The following is a 19,126-nucleotide window of genomic DNA, read 5'->3' on the forward strand; positions in this document are numbered from 1 at the left end:
AATCTCTCTATATTATGTCATTCATTCACACAGGGGATAACAGAGAGTTTTATGAATTTTACTTGATTATAATCATTAATGATTGCTGTGCTAAATGTAGTTAATGATAAATGATGGGTAGAATATTACACTGGATATTAAGAAAACCGAGATAGTTTTTGCTAGACCAAAGTCTTAAACTATGTTGATATTACTTAACATTTCCAAAATTATTAACTTTTCAAATTTCTCTGGACCGTCATATGAAATGCTACTTTATATGGCTCTCATGAGAATTGTTATCTTTCCATATCATTTGGTGAAATTGTTATAAATACAAACTAGTTGAAATAGATAAATTAGACATCTGGCTTTAAGATGGTCACCTTTTGAAGAATCGGTTTTCACAGAATGTGACATAACAGAGGGGATTATTTTTAGGAAATTATATAGGTTAATTAAGTCAGTGAAGATGGATCTAGTATATTGAAGAAAGGAAACTTTTGGTGAGCTTTTCTCTTCTGATTTCAGTTACCAAAAAGAATGATTAATTGTAAAAGCAGTAAACCATTTCCAGTGTAGAAATTGCATGTTTATAGCATGTAGACATTGGCTGTGCTTTCTAAAGTTTTTGTGTGTCTTTGCAGCATTTCTTTGCATAAAGCAGAAAACTGATGATCCCTTTTGAAGTAATACTGATACCTTTTTTATGAGTTTTCCATTGCATTGCCTACCCACCAATAATTAAAAAAGCAAAAACCTGAATCTATCAGTTTACATCTATTTTGACAAAAGAGAAAAACCTTAGTTGCAATATAGAAGTAGCATAATATTGTGAGTAAGTGTGCTGACTCTAGAGTCAGATTGTTTAGACTTGAATCCTGTCTTAGCCCCTTGAATGCTATTACACTTTGGAAAAATTGCTTATCTTCATTTTGCCTAGTTTTTCCTCTATAAAACGGGGTTTAACACACCATATACAAAAATTAATTTAAAATGGGTTATACACATAGATATAAGGCCCCAAATTAAGAAACATTTTTTAGAAGAAAACATAGGCATAAATCTTCATGACATTGGGTTAGGCAATGTTTCTTAGATACAGCATGAAAAGCATAAATGACAAAAGAAAAAAAAATAAATTGAACTTCATCAATTTTGAAACTTTTGTGCATCAAGGGACATCATCAAAAAGGTAAAAAGACAACCCATAGAATAGCAGGAAATATTTGTAAATCCTACTAGAACCCAGAACATATAAAGAATAAAAAGATAACCCAATTGAAAAATGGGCAAGGGACCTGAATAGACATTTCTCCAGAGAAGATATACAAATGGTCAATATGCATATGAAAAAATGCTCAATAACATTAGTTATTAGGAAAGTTCAAATCAAGCCCCCAGCATACTCTAGCATAGCTAAAAATAAAAAGACAGTAACAAGCGTTGTTGAGGATGTGGAGAGATTGAAACTCTCATTCAATGCTATTTTGAATGTAAAATGGTGCAGCCACTTTGGAAAATAGTTTAGCAGTCCCTCAAAAAATTAAACATAGGCTTATGATATGACCCAGTAATTCCACTTCTAGGTATATACCCAGGAGAATTGAAAACATATGTCTGCAACAGCTGAAATAAAACACATAGGAAATAACAAGTGGTGGCAAGGATGTGGAGAAAAAGGAACCCTCATGCACTGTTGGTGGGGATGCAAATTGGTGCAGCCACTGTGGAAGACAGTATGGAGGTTCCTCAGAAAGTTATAAATAGAATTATCAGATGACCTAGTGATTTCACTACTGGGTATTTAACCCCTAAAAATGAAAACACTAATTCAAGAAATATATGCATCCCATATTTATTTCAATATTATTTACAACAGCCAAGATATGGAAACAAGCCAAGTGTCCATCTATAGATGAGTGGAATAAAAATGTGGTGTGTGTGCGTGTGTGTATAACAGAATATTAAAGGATGAGACCTTGCCATTTGCAACAGTGAGGAAGGATCTAGAGGGTATAATGCTAAGTAAAATAAGTCAGAGAAAGACAAGTGCGTTCACTCATATGTTGAATTTAAGAAACAAAACAAATGAAAAAAGAAAGAGAAAAAGAGACAAACAGAAAACTGACTCTTAAATACAGAGAACAAGTTTGTGATTGCCAGAGGGGAGGTGTGTAGGTAGAATAAATAAAGTGGATTAAAAGTATACTTACCTTCATGTGCACTGAGAAATGTATAGAGCAGTTGAATCATTATATTGTACACCTGAAACTAATAAAAAGAAGAAAACATTTGCCTGCACGAAAATGTTCACACAGATGTTCATAGCAGCGTATTTATAATAGCCAAAAAATGGAAACAACCCAACTGTTCATCAGTTGATGAATGGATAAATAAAATGTGGTATATCCATTAAATGGAATATTTTTTTGTCAATAAAGAGGAATAAGTACTGATACATGCTACAGCATGGATGAATCCTGAAAACATGCTAAATGAAATAAAACAGTCATGAAAGATCATTTATATGAAGTTTACATTTATATGAAATGTCCAGAATAGGCAAATCAGTAGAGCCAAGTAGATTAGTGGTTGTCAAGAGATACAAGGAGGGAAGAATGGGGTGTGACTGCTAAGAGGTTCAGGGTTTCTTTTGGGGGGGATGAAAATTTTCTAAAATTAGGTTATGGTAATCTGTTCCACAAGTCTGTCAGTATGCTAAAAACCACTGGCTTGTACACTTTACAAGGATTTAAGGTATATTAATTATATCTCAATAAATCTATTAAAAAATTTTTAAAGAAGTTTATTACTTACCTCACAGGATCCTTTTGAAGATTTAATGAGATAATTCATATAAAGTACCTTACTAGACACTTGTCTTTTATTATTATATTATTTTAGACCACTTTGTGGAATTAATAATCTGTTTGCTTTTCATGTTAGGGGTTAAGTATGACATTTATTTTTACTTTTTTTAAAAGATTTTTTTATTTATTCTTTGAGAGAGAGAAAGAGAGAGAGCACACAAGTGGGGGAGAGGCAGAGGGAGATGGATAAGAAGACCCCCTGCTGAGCCAGCTGGGGAGCCCGATGTGAGGCTCCATCCCGGGACCCAGAGATCATGATCTGAGCTGAAGGCAGATGCTCAACCATCTGAGCCACTCAGGTGCCCCAAGTGTGATGTTTAAAATAGCTTAAAAGACAAGATGTTGAAAAAATATAGCCAGTGGGAATCTAGGTAGCATAATTCTAGGCAATGCATTCATTTAAATTGTCTTTATAATTGTAAACAGTCATCCTGTACTAATCCTAATAGATGGTCTAGATAGCTGAAATGAATAAAAATACCTGTGGTACAGATTATTTTATTTTGGCTACATCTCCATCATGAAAGAATGGAAGGAATGCTAAACTGTAAGCAAGATAGAAAAGATCTTTTATTCTTATTCTTTTAATCCAACTACTTATTGAGGATATGCTATGCTAACATTGTGATACCCAGTACAATTTGAAGAATAAGTGAGAGTAATTATTCTTATTTTTATTTAATAAATTTATTTTATTTTTTAAAAATTCTATTAGCCAACATACAGTACACTGTTAGTTTCACATGTAGAGATCAGTAATTCATCAGTTGCATATAACACCCAGTGCTCATCACATCACATCCCATCCTTAATGCCTATCACCCAATTACCCCATCTCCCCACTTCCCCTCCCCTCCAGCAACCCTCAGTTTGTTTCCCATAGTGAGGAGTCTCTCGTGGTTTGTCTCCCTCTCCGATTTCTTCCTGTTCAGTTTCCCTCCTTTCCTTTTTGATCCTCTTTGCTGTTTCTTATCTTCTACATATGAGTGAAACCATGTGATAATTGTCTTTCTCTGATTGACTTATTTCACTCAGCATAATACCCTCCAGTTCTATCCATGTTGATGTAAATGCTAAGTATTCATCCTTTCTGATGGCTGAATAATATTCCATTGTATGTATGGACCACATCTTCTTTATCCATTCATCTGTCAATGGACATCTTGGCCCTTTCCACAGTTTGGCTATTATGGACATTGATGCTGTAAACATCAGGGTGTATGTGCCCCTTCGTATCACCACATTTGTATCTTTGGGGTAAATACCTAGTAGTACAATTGCTGGGTCATAGGGTAGCTCTATTTTTAACTTCTTGAGGAACCTCCATACTGTTTACCAGCACGGCTGTACTAGCTTGCATTCCCACCAACAGCGTAAGAGGTTTCCCCTTTCTCTACATCCTTGCCAACATAAGTTGTTTCCTGACTTGTTAATTTTAGCCATTCTGTCTGGCGTGGTTTTGATTTATATTTCCCTGATGCCAGGTGATGTTGCGCATTTTTTCATGTGTCTGTTGGCCATTTGTATGTCTTCTTTGAAGAAATGTCTGTTCATGTCTTCTGCCCATTTTTTGACTGGATTCTCTGTTTTTTGGGTGTTGAGTCTGATAAATTCTCTGTAAATCTTGGATACTATCCTTTTATCTGATATGTCATTTGCAAATATCTTCTCCCATTCTGTAGGTTGCTTTTTAGTTTTGTTGACTGTTTCCTTTGCTATGCAGAAGCCTTTTATCTTGATGAAGTCCTGGTAGTTCATTTTTGCTTTTGTTTCCCTTGTCTTTGGAGACATGTCTAGCAAGAAGTTGCTGCGGCTGAAACCGAAGAGGTTGCTGCCTGTGTTCATCTCTAAGATTTTGATGGATTCCTGCCTCACATTTAGGTCTTTCATCCATTTTGAATTTGTTTTTGTGTATAAGAAGATGGTCCAGTTTCATTCTTCAACATGTGGCTGTCCATTTTCCCAACACCATTTGTTGAAGAGACTGTCTTTTTTCCATTGGATCTTCTTTCCGGCTTTGTCATGGATCAATTGACTTAGAGTTGAGGGTCCATTTCTGGGGTCTCTATTCTGTTCCTTTGATCTATATGTCTGTTTTTGTGCCAGTACCATACTGTCTTGATGATTACAGCTTTGTAATATAGCTTGAAGTCTGGTATTCTGATGTCCCCAGCTTTGGTTTTCTTTTTCAACATTCCTCTGGCTATTTGGGGTCTTTTGTGGTTCCATACAAATTTTAGGATTGTTTGTTCCAGCTCTGTGAAAAATGTGAAAAATGGTGGTGGTATTTTGATAGGGATTGCATTGAATGTGTAGATTTCTCTGGGTAGCATAGACATTTTAACAATGTTTATTCTTCTAATCCATGAGTGTGGAATGTTTTTCCATCTCTTTGTGTCTTCCTCAGTTTCTTTCGTGAATGTTCTATAGTTTTCTGAGTACAGATTCTTAACCTCTTTGGTTAGGTTTATTCCTAGGTATCTTATGGCTTTTGGTGCAATTGTAAAACAGCATCGATTACTTAATTTCTCTTTCTTCTGTTTCACTGTTAGTGTACAGAAATGCATCTGATTTCTGTGCATAGATTTTATAACTCTTCACATTGCTGAATTGCTCTATGAGTTCTAGCAATTTTGGGGTGGGGTCTTTTGGGTTTTCCCATAGAGTATCATGTTATCTGTGAAGAGTGAGAGCTTGACTTCTTTGCCAATTTGAATGCCTTTTATTTCTTTTTGTTGTCTGATTGCTGAGGCTAGGACTTCTAGTACTATGTTTGACAACAGTGGTGAGAGTGGACATCTTGTCGTGTCCCGGACCTTAGGGGGAAAGCTCTCAGTTTTTCTCCATTGAGAATGATATTTGCTGTGGGCTCTTCATAGATGGCTTTTATGATATTGAGATATGTTCCCTCTATCCCTACACTGTGGAGAGTTTTAATCAGGAAAGGATGCTGTATTTTGTCAAATGCTTTTTCGCATCATTGAGAGGATCATATGGTTCTTATTCTTTCTTTTGTTAAGTGATGTATCACATTGATTGATTTGTGGGTATTGAACCACCCTTGCAGCCCAGGAATAAATCCCCCCGATTGTGGTGAATAATCATCTTAGTGAACTGTTGGATCTTATTGGCTGGTATCTTGGTGAGAATTTTGGCATCCATGTTCATCAGGGATATTGGTTTGTAATTCTCCTTTTTGGTGGGGTCTTTGTCTGGTTTTGAGATCAAGGTAATGCTGGCCTCATAGAACAATTTTGGAAGTTTTCCCTCAATTTCTATTTTTTAAAACACCTTCAGAAGAATAGGTATTAATTTTTCTTTAAATGTTTGATAGAATTGCCCTGGGAAGTCATCCGGCCCTGGACTCTTATTTTTTGGGAGATTTTTGATTACTGCTTCAGATTCCTTGCTGATTATGGTTCTGTTCAGGTTTTCTGTTTCTTCCTGTTTCAATTTTGGTAGTTTATACATCTCTAGGAATGTATCCATTTCTTCCAGATTGCTTAATTTGTTGGCATATGATTGCTCATAATATGTTCTTAAAATTGTATTTCCTTCGTGTTGGTTGTAATCTCTCCACTTTCATTCATGATTTATTAACTTGGGTCCTTTCTCTTTTCTTTTTGACAGGTCTGGCTAGGGGTTTATCGATCTTATTAATTCTTTCAAAGAACCAGCTTCTAGTTTCTCTGATCTGATCTGTTCTTATGGTTTCTATTTCATTGATTTCTGCTCTAATTTTTATTATTTCTCATCTCCTGCTTGGTTTAGGCTTTATTTGCTGTTCTTTCTCCAGCTCCTTTAGGTATAAGGTTAGCTTGTGTATTTGAAACCTTTCTTGTTTCTTGAGAAAGGCTTGTATTGCTCTGTATTTCCCTCTTAGGACCACCTTAGCTGCCTCCCAAAGGTTTTGAACAGTTGTGTTTTCATATTTGTTTGTTTCCATGAATTGTTTTAATTCTTCTTTAATTTCCTGGTTGACCCATTCATTCTTTAGTAGGATGCTCTTTAGTATTTAGTGTTTGAATTCCTTCCAAATTTTTTCTTGTGATTGAGTTCCAGTTTCAAAGCATTGTGGTCTGAAAATATGCAGAGAATGATCCCAATCTTTTGGTACTGGTTGAGACCTGATTTGTGACCCAGTATGTGATCTGTTCCAGAGAATATTCCATGTGCACTCAAGAAGAATGTGTATTCTCTTGCTTTAGAATGGAATGCTCCGTATATATGTGTGAAGTCCATTTGGTCTAGCGTGTCATTCAAAACCCTTGTTTCCTTCCTGATATTCTGCTTGGATGATCTGTCCATTGCTGTGAGTGGGGTGTTAAAGTCCCCTACTATTATTGTATTATTATCGGTGTGTTTCTTTAATTTTGTTATTAATTGGTTTATATAATTGGCTGCTTCCAAGTTAGGGGCATAAATATTTATAATTGTTATATCTTCTTGTTGGATAGACTCTTTAAGAATGATATAGTGTCCCTCTTCATCTCTTATTACAATCTTTGGTTTAAAATCTAATTTGTCTGATATAAGGATTACCACCCAGCTTTCTTTTGATGTCCATTAGCAATTTACATGGTTCTCTACCCCGTCACTGTAAATCTGGAGGTGTCTTTGGGTCTAAAATGACTCTCTTGTAGACAGCATATGGATGGGTCTTGCTTTTCTATCCAAACTGATACCCTGTGTCTTTTGATTGGGGCATTTAGCCCATTTATATTCAGAATAACTTAAAAGATATGAATTTAGTGCCATTGTATTGCCTGCAAAGTCACTGTTTCTGTATATTGTCTCTGTTCCTTTCTGGTCTGTGTTACTTTTGGAGTCTCTCTTCACTTATAGGATCCCCTTTAATATTTCTTGAAGGGCCAGTTTAGTGATCACAAATTCCTTAAGTTTCTATTTGTCCTGGAAGTTCTTTATCTCTCCCTCCATTTTGAACGACAGCCTTGCTGGAAGAAGTATTCTTGGCTTCATGTTTTTTCTCATTTAGCACTCTGAATTTTATCATGCCATCCCTTCCTGGGCCTGCCAGGTTTCTGTGGACAGTTCTGCTGCCAGTCTAATGTTTCTACCCTCATAGGTTAAGGACCTCTTGTCTTGAGCTGCTTTCAGGATTTTCTCTTTGTCTCTGAAATGTATAAGCTTCACTATTATATGTTGGTCTGTTGATCTATTTTTATTTTTATTGATTTTGAGGGGTGTTCTCTGTGCCTCCTGTACTTGAATGCCTGTTTCCTTCCACTGATTAGGGAAGTTCTCAGCTATGATTTGCTCAAATATACTTTCTGTCCCTCCCCCTCTGTTTCGTCTTCCTCTGGGACCCCATTCAATCTAATATTGTTTCACTTTATGACATCGCTGATTTCTCAAAGCCTCCCCTCATGAACCCTTAGTTGTTTTCTCTCTTTTCCTCAGCTTCCTTACTTTCCAACATTTTGTCTTCTATGTCACTGACTCTCTCTTCTGCTTCATTTACCTTAGCCATTAGAGCATCCATTTTAGACTGCATGTCAGTTACAGCATTTTTAATTTCAGCCTGAGTAGATTTTAGTTCTTTTATTTCTGCACTGACGGATTCTCTAGTGTCTTTTATGCTTTTTTCAAACCCAGCTAGTACCTTTATAAACATTATTCTGAATTCCAGGTCTGACATTTTACTTATATCCATATTGATTAAATCTATGGCAGAGTATTACCTCTGGCTCTTTCTTTTGTGGTGAATTCCTCCTAGTCATTTGGTCCAGAGAAGAACAGATAAATGAGAGAACAAAAAAGAAATAAGAAAAAAAAAATAAAAATAAAAATATCAACCACAACCACAGTGAAATATACACTAGACAAATCAGAAGAGAAAAGAAACCAAAAAAGAAAAAAAAAAAAAAAAGGAAAAATGAGAGAATATAATCAAAGAGGTAGACAGAACAGGGTGATACACTTGGTCCTGGGTGTATTTTGGTCTGTTTGTTAGAAGAAATTTGATACCACAATTGTAAAGAAAGAAAAACTTATATATGTGCAAAAACAAAATTGAATACAGTGAAAGGAAGCCAAAAATGAAGAATATATCTATAAAACATAAATGTAAAAATGAAAGTTAAAAAAGACTTAAAAACAAAGAGTTGATAAAATAAGAAACCAGTTGAAAAGGAAAAAAAAGAAAAGGAAAATTTTCAACTGAAAGATAAAAGAATCAAAAGAAAAAACCCTCAAATTCTTTATACTATTTTCCCTACTGCTGGAGTTCTGCAGTTCTGTGTGCTCTGTAAACTTGGTATTTGCCTGATGTTCCAGCTGATCTTCTGGGGGAGGGGCCTGCTGGGATGATTCTCAGATGTCTTTGCCTGGGCAGAGTTGCACCACCTCTTGCCAAAGGGTGGGGCTCAGTGTAAGCTGCTTCAGGTTGCTCTGTGTGGCTTTTGTTCCCTAAAGGCTTTCCACACTACTTTAGAGGGTGAAAATAAAATGGCTGGGCCCCAATCTCCAGCCCCAGAGCTGAAAGATTGCGGCCTCCTCTCTTCCATAAACCCTCAGGGATAAGTGGTCTTCACTTTTGCGTGCACCAGACTCTTCAGACTCCTGTGTGCACCCATGCCAGTCCTCCCTGGGGAGGGAGGAGGGTTGCCCTGGGCCTGCTGCTTGCAGGATCCCCGCATGGAGAGTGGTTGCTGGATCGTGTGCACACCCATGCCACCCCTCCAGGGGGAAGGAGGAGGGTTGCTGTGTTTCTGTCCTTTGCAGGGCCTCCACACACAGAATGGTCGCTAATCCCTGCCACAGTTCTTAATTTATGGGAAACTGAGCTGAGCGCCTACTCCTGGGCTCACTGAGCATAGCCAGTTTACTGCTCTTGCTGGCTTACGCACCCCCATTCTTTCTGTGACACCCGAGGATCCTGAGACCACATGGTCCCACCTAGGATTCTGCCCAGGTTCGCCGCCTGAGCACCTTTCAGCAGGGACATCTCTCACTGGAACAGACATATAACTTCGATTTTGCACTCCAGACCTGTATCACTTTCCACGGCTTACGGAGACTCCCTCCCACCCACTGTTTATCTTCCAATATATCACCTCAGATTCACTTCTCTACACCTCTTACCTTGCAAAATGTGGTCACTTTTCTATTTGTGGAATTCCAGCAATTCTTTTCTTACATCTCAGGTTGAATTCACAGGTATTCAGAATGATTTGATAGATATCTAGCTAAATTCAAGGGACCAGATGAAATGAGGTCCCCTACTCTAATGCCACCTTGTCTCCCCCTTCAAAAACAATCTTTTAAATATCCAAACTCCACAAGTGCTCATTCACATGCACATATGCAGTTACACAAATATTTCTGTAGTGGTGATCATCTTTAAAAAGCATTTACTATGCATTTATTTATATGTAGCTTTTTTTTCTTTTTACGAGTGATTTAATGTACAACTCTAAGCTATAGTTATTCACTATTTATATTTATCTATATCACTGACCTTTCTAGGAAGGTTCTATCCTCTACCTTAAAATAGGAAAGTTAAAGAAATCTTGGGAGATTATCAGTTATGAAGTCGTGAAACACATGCTTCTTGTGTTACTACAGTGGTAACAGTTTAAAAGTTGATAATGTAAATAAATTTGTTATTAATTTCCTGGGTTGTATTTAGGAAGATTACAGGGACACCTGGGTGGCTCAGTCAGTTAAGCATCTGCCTTCAGCTTAGGTCATGATCCCAGGGTCCTGGGATTGCGTCCCACGTCGGGCTGCTTGCTCAGCAGGAAGCCTGCTTCTCCCACTGCCTGCCGCTATCCCTGCTTGTGCTCATGCTCTTTCTCTCTCTCCCTCTGACAAATAAATAAATTAAATATTTTTTTCAAAAATGACAAACTATGAGAACTAGAGAATGAAGCAACTGCTCTTTTCATAGAAAAGAAAACCCAGCCTCTGAGAGATTGTCAGTTGCCTGAAGTTACCCATGTAGGTTGGGATATTTATATATTTATGTTTTGTCTTACTCCAGCACACAGAATAAACATTTCTAGAAGATTAAAAGTATTAAGTGAATAGATTGAGGCTCAGTGAAAAAAAAGAGTAGAAAAAATTAGTTGAAATCAAGGGTGAGGTTAAGGTATGGAATGGACTCCACGAGAGCAGGGTATACTGTTTTAGTCCATTGCCAGAAAGAACTTTCTGGGGTTTTCTAGTAGCACTGGGAAGAGGAGAAAAAAGTGAGTCAGTGTTCATAAGATAAAAAATGACCAGTCACCTAAGTGAAACTTGACTACACCTATCATTAAGGCTTTTTTTTTTTTTTAAGATTTTATTTATTTGAGAGAAAGCGAGAGAGAGAGCATGAGCAGTGGGGGGCAGGGCTCAAGATGAGAGAGAAGCAGACTACCTGCTGAGCAGGGAGCCCAACACAGGGGCTCCATCACAAGACCCCAGGATCATGAAATGGGCTGAAGGCAGACACTTAACCAATGGAGCCACCCAGGCATCCCATCTTATTATTAAATCTTGAGAGAAATTTTACCTGTGGATTCTTACAGAGAATATTGTTAAATATGCTGAATGATAAACATACTTACAGGAAAAAGAATAATTTTCGTAGCTTTATTTCTGTTAATTTTCTTGAAAGTGTGCTGAAGTTTTAACACTTAAATATAGCAGAGGCAAATCAGTTCTGTAGAGGCATCACAAATGTGGCCTGATACACTGTTTTTTGCTATTTAATGTTAATGCAAGGATAGAACTTCTAGGTTTGAGTTGGCCAGTGTGTATCACACATGCCACTACTACAAGACGGTGATAGACACATATGGTCCTCTTTCCTGGTTGATCCAGAATCAGCATCAAAACCCCACTTATGAAGCAGGACTCCCCCGGGTTCCATGCATGAAATCTGGTTACTATCCTGCATCTAAAAAAATGGGAGGACTGCAAATTCATCACATAAACTTTCTTAAATATTATTGTTCTTTCCTAAGTTTTCAAAAGGTATTCACTGAGTGACACCAAATTTGAGGTTCTAATCCCTGTCAAGATTGGATGGCAGCTTCTCCATATTTCTACTGAGTGTGAAGCTGTGTGCTGTAGTATAATAGTGAGTCACGCTGGTGACAGAACTGATATGCACTAAGAATGGCTGAGGCATCTAGTCAGGCATGCACCTGAAAAGAAGTTAGAATCTGAGACTTATGCCCGCTTTCCTTTCTCCAGCATGTGAACCATATTCTTTTATCCAGTTACACCAGAATTCATGGTTTGTAACATCTTAAATGCTTCTAACGTATAGACTCTCTTTCATTTAGCGCCTCTTAGAAATGGATCACTTGAAAACTTAGGCCTCTTTTCTTTATTAGACTTTTTCTGTGAATTCACAGAAATAACCACATTCACAGATGAAAAATACGAAAAGTGATGGCAATGTCAAACCCAACAGTTGATCCTGTACATGTAGACAGCATGCAAATATGCTGTAGTGGTAATAGAGAAAACGTTCTCTGTTCCAAAGTGAAATACTGAGAGACTAAGGATGATACAGAAATTTGTCTTTTAGTTGCATTATTTCTCCAGGGAAGCCTAATTTTAAGTACATTTAGTTAAGTGAGGTTTACCCATGCCAAAAATATCAGTTCTGCAGTTAAATACCAACAATCATTGGTCAAAGGTTAGTTGAACATTTTATCATTTTAAACAACACAAACTAGATTCCATTATATTTTTAGGTGAGGTTTGTAATATAATACCACAAAGAGCAAATTAAATTTTACTCTGCACAAACATTAAGAAACCTAATTATAGACATTTGTCCTTGTGCCCTTGGTTAAAGATTAAATCTGTCAACAAACTGAATGATTGTGACCCCAGTGAGATCTTCTAAAATAGCAATTTTAAAACAGTATTTTAAAGATGCTATTAAGTATTTTGAAATTATTTCTATGTTTTTAAACAAAAATATGACAAGTAACATTTTTCTATTAGCTATTCTAAAGAGAGAGTATGGTTTGTTACAGCTTAATAATGTCAAGTGTTAGTACAATTTATTTCCAAATGAAAAATTTGAAAGAGAAAAGATACATTGGAAGGAACAGCAGCGTATTCCACTTCTGAAAATAATCATTTGCTTGATTTATTCATAGTAAATTTTAGCATGTTTTGTTTGAGCTTTGTAGTTTGGGGGAAAAATGTGATAGCCACTTTTTAAAAGTGAGCATACCGTGGTTTGTGTTTTCCCTTACATTCCTACAGTAGTTCTTTTTTTTAAATTAGAAATCAGTTGACAAAGGATTTTATAGCTGCACATTTTTGGTTTGGAAAATTAGATGCTTTTAATATAGACTGTGACTGATATGTTAATGAAATTCTACTAGGTTAATTATGATGTACTAATGCCTATTTTGGTGAAATAAAGGGAGATAATATCACTTTTTTATTGTGTTGAATATACATAACATATAATTTACCATTTTTAAGCTTACAATTCAGTGACATTAAGTACATTCACACCATTGGAGAGCCAATATCACTCTCAGTTCCAGAACTTTTTCATGATTCCAAACCGAACTCTGTACCTCCTGGTAACCTCTCTTCTACTTTCTGTCTCTACAACTTCGTCTATGGAAAGTGTCTCATATAAATGAAATCATACACAATTTTCCTTTCCTGTCTGGCTTACATCACTAGCATAATGTTTTAAAGGCTCAGCCACGTTGTAGCATTTATTAGAGCTTTATTCCGTTTAATTGCAAATAATATTCTATTGTATGTATTTATCACATTTTGTTTTATCAGTTTATCTGTTGATGGACGTTTGGATTTTTTTCACCTTTTAGCTGCTGTAAATAATACCACCATTGCTGTACAAGTATCTGTTTGAGTCTCTGTTTTCAGGTCTTTGGATATAATTTAGGAATGGAATTTGATCATTCTGTGTTTACCTTTTAGAGGAGTCACCAGACTTTTCCATAGAGGCCAAACCGTTTGATATTTTTACCAATAATTCATGAGGATTCCAGTTCCTTCACATCTTTACCATAATTTGTTATTTTCTGTTTGTTTGTTTGTTTGTTTTTAATAATGATCATCTAATGAATGAAAGTGGTATCTTATTGTGGTTTTGATTTGCAAGATTAGTGACCCTTGAGCATCTTTTCATGTGCTTACTGACTGTTTGTATATCTTCTTTGCAGAAAAGTTTATTCAAGTCTTTTGCTCACTTTTGAATCAGGTTGTTTGGTTTTTCATTGTTACATTGTAAGAGTTCTTTATATGTTCTGAATATTAATCATTTATCAGATGTATGATTTACAAATTTTTTTCTTTTTTTTTTCCATTACAGAAAGACATGTTTTATTAAATCATATGTAATCCTGGCAATTGCTTTCTTTTTTACATTTTTTAAATTATTTTTTGATTATATTATGTTAGTCACCATACAGTATGATTTACAAATTTTTTATCCCATTCTGTGGGTTGTCTTTTCACTCTCTTGAAAGTATTGTTTGATACCCAAAAGTTTTTAATTTTTATAAAACTCAATTTACCTGCACTTTTCTTTTGTTGCCTGTGCTTTCAATCTCACCTCTGAGAAATCATTCCCAAAGCCAAAGTCATGCAGCTTTTCTTCTATGTTTTCTTCTAGGAGTTTTATACTTTAGGCCTTCCATTTAGATCTTCAATCCATTTCGAGTTAATTTTTGTATATACTGTAAAGTAAGCATCCAACTTCACTCTTTTGCATGTGAATATCTAGTTTTTCCCAGCACCATCTGTTGAAGAGACTGTCATTTCCCCATTGCATGGTCTTAGCACCTTTATCAAAGATCATTTGACTACATACATGAGGGTCTATTTCTGGGCTCTCTATTCTGTTCCATTGATCTATGCCTTTATGCCAGTACAACACTCTTTTGATTACTGTGGCTTAGTAGTAACTTTGTAGTAACTTAAAATTACAGAACGTGAGGCCTCCAACTTCTTCTCAAGATTGTTTTGGCTATTTGGAGCCCCTGAAATTTCATATGAATTTCTGCTTTTCCCAGAAAACCATCAGAATTTGAATAGGGACTGCATTGAATCTGGCTGTTATTGCTATCTTAACAGTATTGAGTCTTCTGATCTATGAACACAGGTTACCTTTCTACTTATTTACTTTTTTTCATTTTTTTTTCAGCGTTGTTTTGTAGTTTTCAGTATACAAGTCTTTTATCTACTTGGCTAAATTTATCCCTAAGTATTGTGATATATCACTTTTCACAAATTGATTTTGTGATTTGTATTGTCCTTCAATTAAATGGATACTTTCACATATTACCTTCCATAGTGCCAATCAACCATGTCTGTAATTTTCCTTTTATAATTAGTAATTGATATTCCTCTTTCATGCTGTTCATTTTCCTTGCCATTTATGGACGAGAGGTGCAGCATAATACATGAAAAGGGGTAGAATGGTTAGAAGCCAGGAACTGGTACCTTCAATGCAGCTATCGAGGTACTGTAGAAGTTGTATACTGATTTACAAAATGTTTTTCTTTTTGAAGATTTACTTATTTATTTTAGAGAGGTGGTTGCAGAGGGAAAGGCAGAGAGAGTTTTAAGCAGACTCCATGCTGAGCAGGGGGCCCGACTCGGGGCTCTATCTCATGACTCTGAGATCCATGACCCTGAGGTCACGAGCTGAGCCAAAACCAAGAGTCAGACGCCTAATGACTGCACCACCCAGCCGCCCCCAAAATTTTTTTCTTACAACTCTTTCGAGTACTAGCTAATTACTACACTAAACATGATGTTACTTATTTCTGTATATTTATAATATATGAGATTTCCCTTAATTTGTTTCCCTAAGGATGATAGTATTGGTCTTAAATCTTATTAGATATTTTAATTCTATTGAGCTAATAAAATATCACACAATATCACAACAATAATATCTTCACTCATATATATGAGAAATTTGGCACTTTTATTTTTCCTCAATCTCCTCCTTCCCATTTTATTGACATGTATTGTATGGTTAGTTTCCATCAGTTTTCTTTTCTTTTCTTTTCTTTTTTTTAAGATTTTATTTATTTACTTGACAGAAAGAGACAGTGAGAGAGGGAACACAAGCAAGGGGAGTGTGAGAGGGAGAAGCTGGCTTCCCAACGAGCAGGGAGCCTGATGCAGGGCTCAATCCCAGGACCCTGGGATCATGACCTGAGCTAAAGGCAGACACCTAGACTGAGCCGTCCAGACGCCCCTCCATCAGTTTTCAATAAGAGCCATCACATGAGTTTCAAAGGGGAAACAATACCTTTGCCTTTGAGTTCTGAATTTTGGCCAATCTGTTTTTATTATGAAATATATGTATCTTCAAGTAGTTTGCTTTGAAAAGAGTAATTTTATACCTATGTCATACCTGACCTCCCACCCCCACCAGCTGTGACTTTCACATGACAGCACATTGGCTAGGGTAGAAATGGGAGGTTATTTTCATTTTCTTTCAAGGCTCTATTATTGCTGCTTCATTTATGTTTCAGAAATGAGCATTGTGGGTGGTTCCTAGGATGACCCAGTTTTTGTCCTTTTTGGAACAACATTTCTCATCTGAGTACTAACTAACTTCTTTATTTACTTTTACCGTCACAATGTGGTTCTTGTTTCATTGAGGTTGCAAAAAAATATGATCTATACTCTCAAACCTTCAGACAGCTTTTTTTAATACTGAGAAGTCTCCTGTGTGTTAGTTCTTATATTATCTATTCTCTAGTTATTCTATGCTTCTCTTTTAAGACCTCCTATTAAGTATAGGTTGGGTCTCAAGGCTTTCTTTTTTTTAATATTGTCACTGTATTATGTTTGAAGGGTTTTTTTCTCTTGTGAGAAGCTATTTGTCTTCTATGTCATTCTTTCCATTTTTATCAGCTTCGAAGCTGCGGTCTCCTGTCTGCAGAATATTTTAAAATTCAGCAGCTGTTTTTAATCTCTGTACTATTGTTCCTTGTGTTTTCTCTCTTTCTTTGCAAAAGTTTTGGGATCAAAGAGCCCCAAAGTTAAAAGTTAAAATCCTAGGTCTTCCATTTTCTACATGTGTGGCCCTACGTTACTTGGCTACGTACTCAATTAGCAGATTACTTAAGCTTTATAAGTTACTTTTATCCTATGTAAAATGGGGATAGTTGTGATGTATATCTAAGGGTTTTTCTGAAAAATGAATGAGATAATACATCTGAATCACTTAGTGCCTGATATTACTGCTGCTGCTACTATTACCACCAGTCTTGCTATAGTTTCAAACAGTGCAAAGCTCTCCTGAACACCACCAAAAATTCAAATAAGATGTTTCTGTATTTCTTCTGTTTCTTTTTTGCTACCAGTCTATCTCAGGGGCACTTCCTCAAAAACGATGGATTTATTCTTTTCAGTTGCACTAATTTGGCCTGTTTATTCTTATCTTCTACAGTATTAGCCTAGAGCCAAAAGGAGGAAGAGTAGAGAAATTCAGAGGCCAGATTTAAGTTAAAAGAAAACAGGCAGTTATTAATTAGAGATGCAGCAGTGGGGGGTAAAGGGGTCAGAAGGAGGCTGAAACATCCTGTGAGTGAAATTTGCAGCACTTACTCTTTGGGCTGCTGATAAGGAACAGTCACTTTCGAGGGAAACTCACCTATCTTCTGCAACCCTTTCTACTCCCACCTCACCCCACACTATTTTCAAATTTGTTTTGTTTTCTGTACACTCATTTATACTACAACTAACCCTGAGCCCACTCAGTGCTGAGGGAATGGCCAAGAATTTGTTTTCAGAATTGGTCACTTGTCAGATCATAATCATTTTTTTAGTCAGAATTGTATTTACCTATTTCCTGTTTACTGGTACATGAACATCATTCATTACTGGTTCTCATGGGTAGGATAAATTTTTTCGTTTGTGTAATTTTAAAATCATATCAATTTTAGGAATGGAAAGAGAGGAATTTGCGTTATATACCTTGCTTGCCCTGCTATCTTACTAGGCATACCCGTATTCTCTCGTATTTTGTATCAGTTGTAAACTCTTAGAATTGGTATAAATTCTTTTTTGTGAGCTTGGCAAATTTTGTATTCAGCTTGTCTATTTGCTCGACCTCACAACATATTTAGTATTAGTATTTTTCTTAACGTAATACTTCAGCATATGCGTTTCCGTTTAACATAGCTGCCAGTGCAAGACTGATTTAGTAAGCTTGAGTTCATAGTTGTTATGAATTTAATCATGTCTGATTATGTCCTTATGGTAATTACTTCATCTTGCTTTTGGCATATAACATAAGAAAATTAAGATTATTGTTTTATTGGCATATCTCTTACTAAAAGACAAATGGGTTGAAACATATTTCAGTTAGCATAACAAAATCTAGGAGGTTTATTAATTAGTTTCATTAATAAATTATGTTGGATTATTTTATACACTTGTTTCACTGATAGGATGTGTTTAAAGAAGAAATAAATTTATAGGCAATGTAGCAAAACAATGTTAAGGTATTGTAAAGGGAAAGTACGAGTCTCTATAAAATATTTACTTAATTTCCAATTGAAAAGCACTCTAATTATATTCAAAATCAATTTATTTAATGTCTACTTTTTGTGACCTAGGAGGTAAAGAGACTATTCTGCTGCTAACTATTTATCCTTTTATTTATCCTTTCTCTTTAAAATGGTAGATTTGATGAGGTAACTTCCAGACAACTGAGATTCTATGATTCTTTGAAACTGGGAGAGTCACATTCTTTTTTTTTTTTTTTTTTAAGATTTTATTTATTTATTCGACAGAGATAGAGACAGCCAGCGAGAGAGGGAACACAAGCAGGGGGAGTGGGAGAGGAAGAAGCAGGCTCATAACTGAGGAGCCTGATGTGGGGCTCGATCCCACAATGCCGGGATCACGCCCTGAGCCGAAGGCAGACGCTTAACCACCGTGCCACCCAGGCGCCCCAGAGAGTCACATTCTTAATTTAATATACTAATTGTGTAGAAAGGCTAACTAGCATTGCTGACGCCATCAGTCCTCTAGCTAACAGGTTGTGGACACAAGTGTCATTGTCACTGGATCCACAGAACTCTTTTAGTGGGTTCAAGAGTTTGGAAAACAGTAACAACAACAACAACAGTATATGAGCTCTAAAATCAAACCTGATTAATGTAGTAAGCAATTCAGGGGAGTACTGAGTATACAAATAGGAATCATTTCATACCAGCTAATGTGAGATGAATTTTTTAATGACTTATGTGTGTATACAAACTCATTCATTGAAGGAATTTCTGGAACAT

At 36.1% G+C, this 19,126-nt stretch overlaps 1 protein-coding gene across 1 annotated transcript in view; it reads left to right on the forward strand.

Moving 5' to 3' along the window:
- GPR158 (G protein-coupled receptor 158) overlaps window positions 1-19,126 on the forward strand; it is a 432,984-nt gene that overhangs the window by 242,546 nt on the left and 171,312 nt on the right. The window lies entirely within an intron of this gene.

Source organism: Ursus arctos, unplaced genomic scaffold (assembly GCF_023065955.2).
Source record: "Ursus arctos isolate Adak ecotype North America unplaced genomic scaffold, UrsArc2.0 scaffold_30, whole genome shotgun sequence".
NCBI lineage: Eukaryota > Metazoa > Chordata > Mammalia > Carnivora > Ursidae > Ursus > Ursus arctos.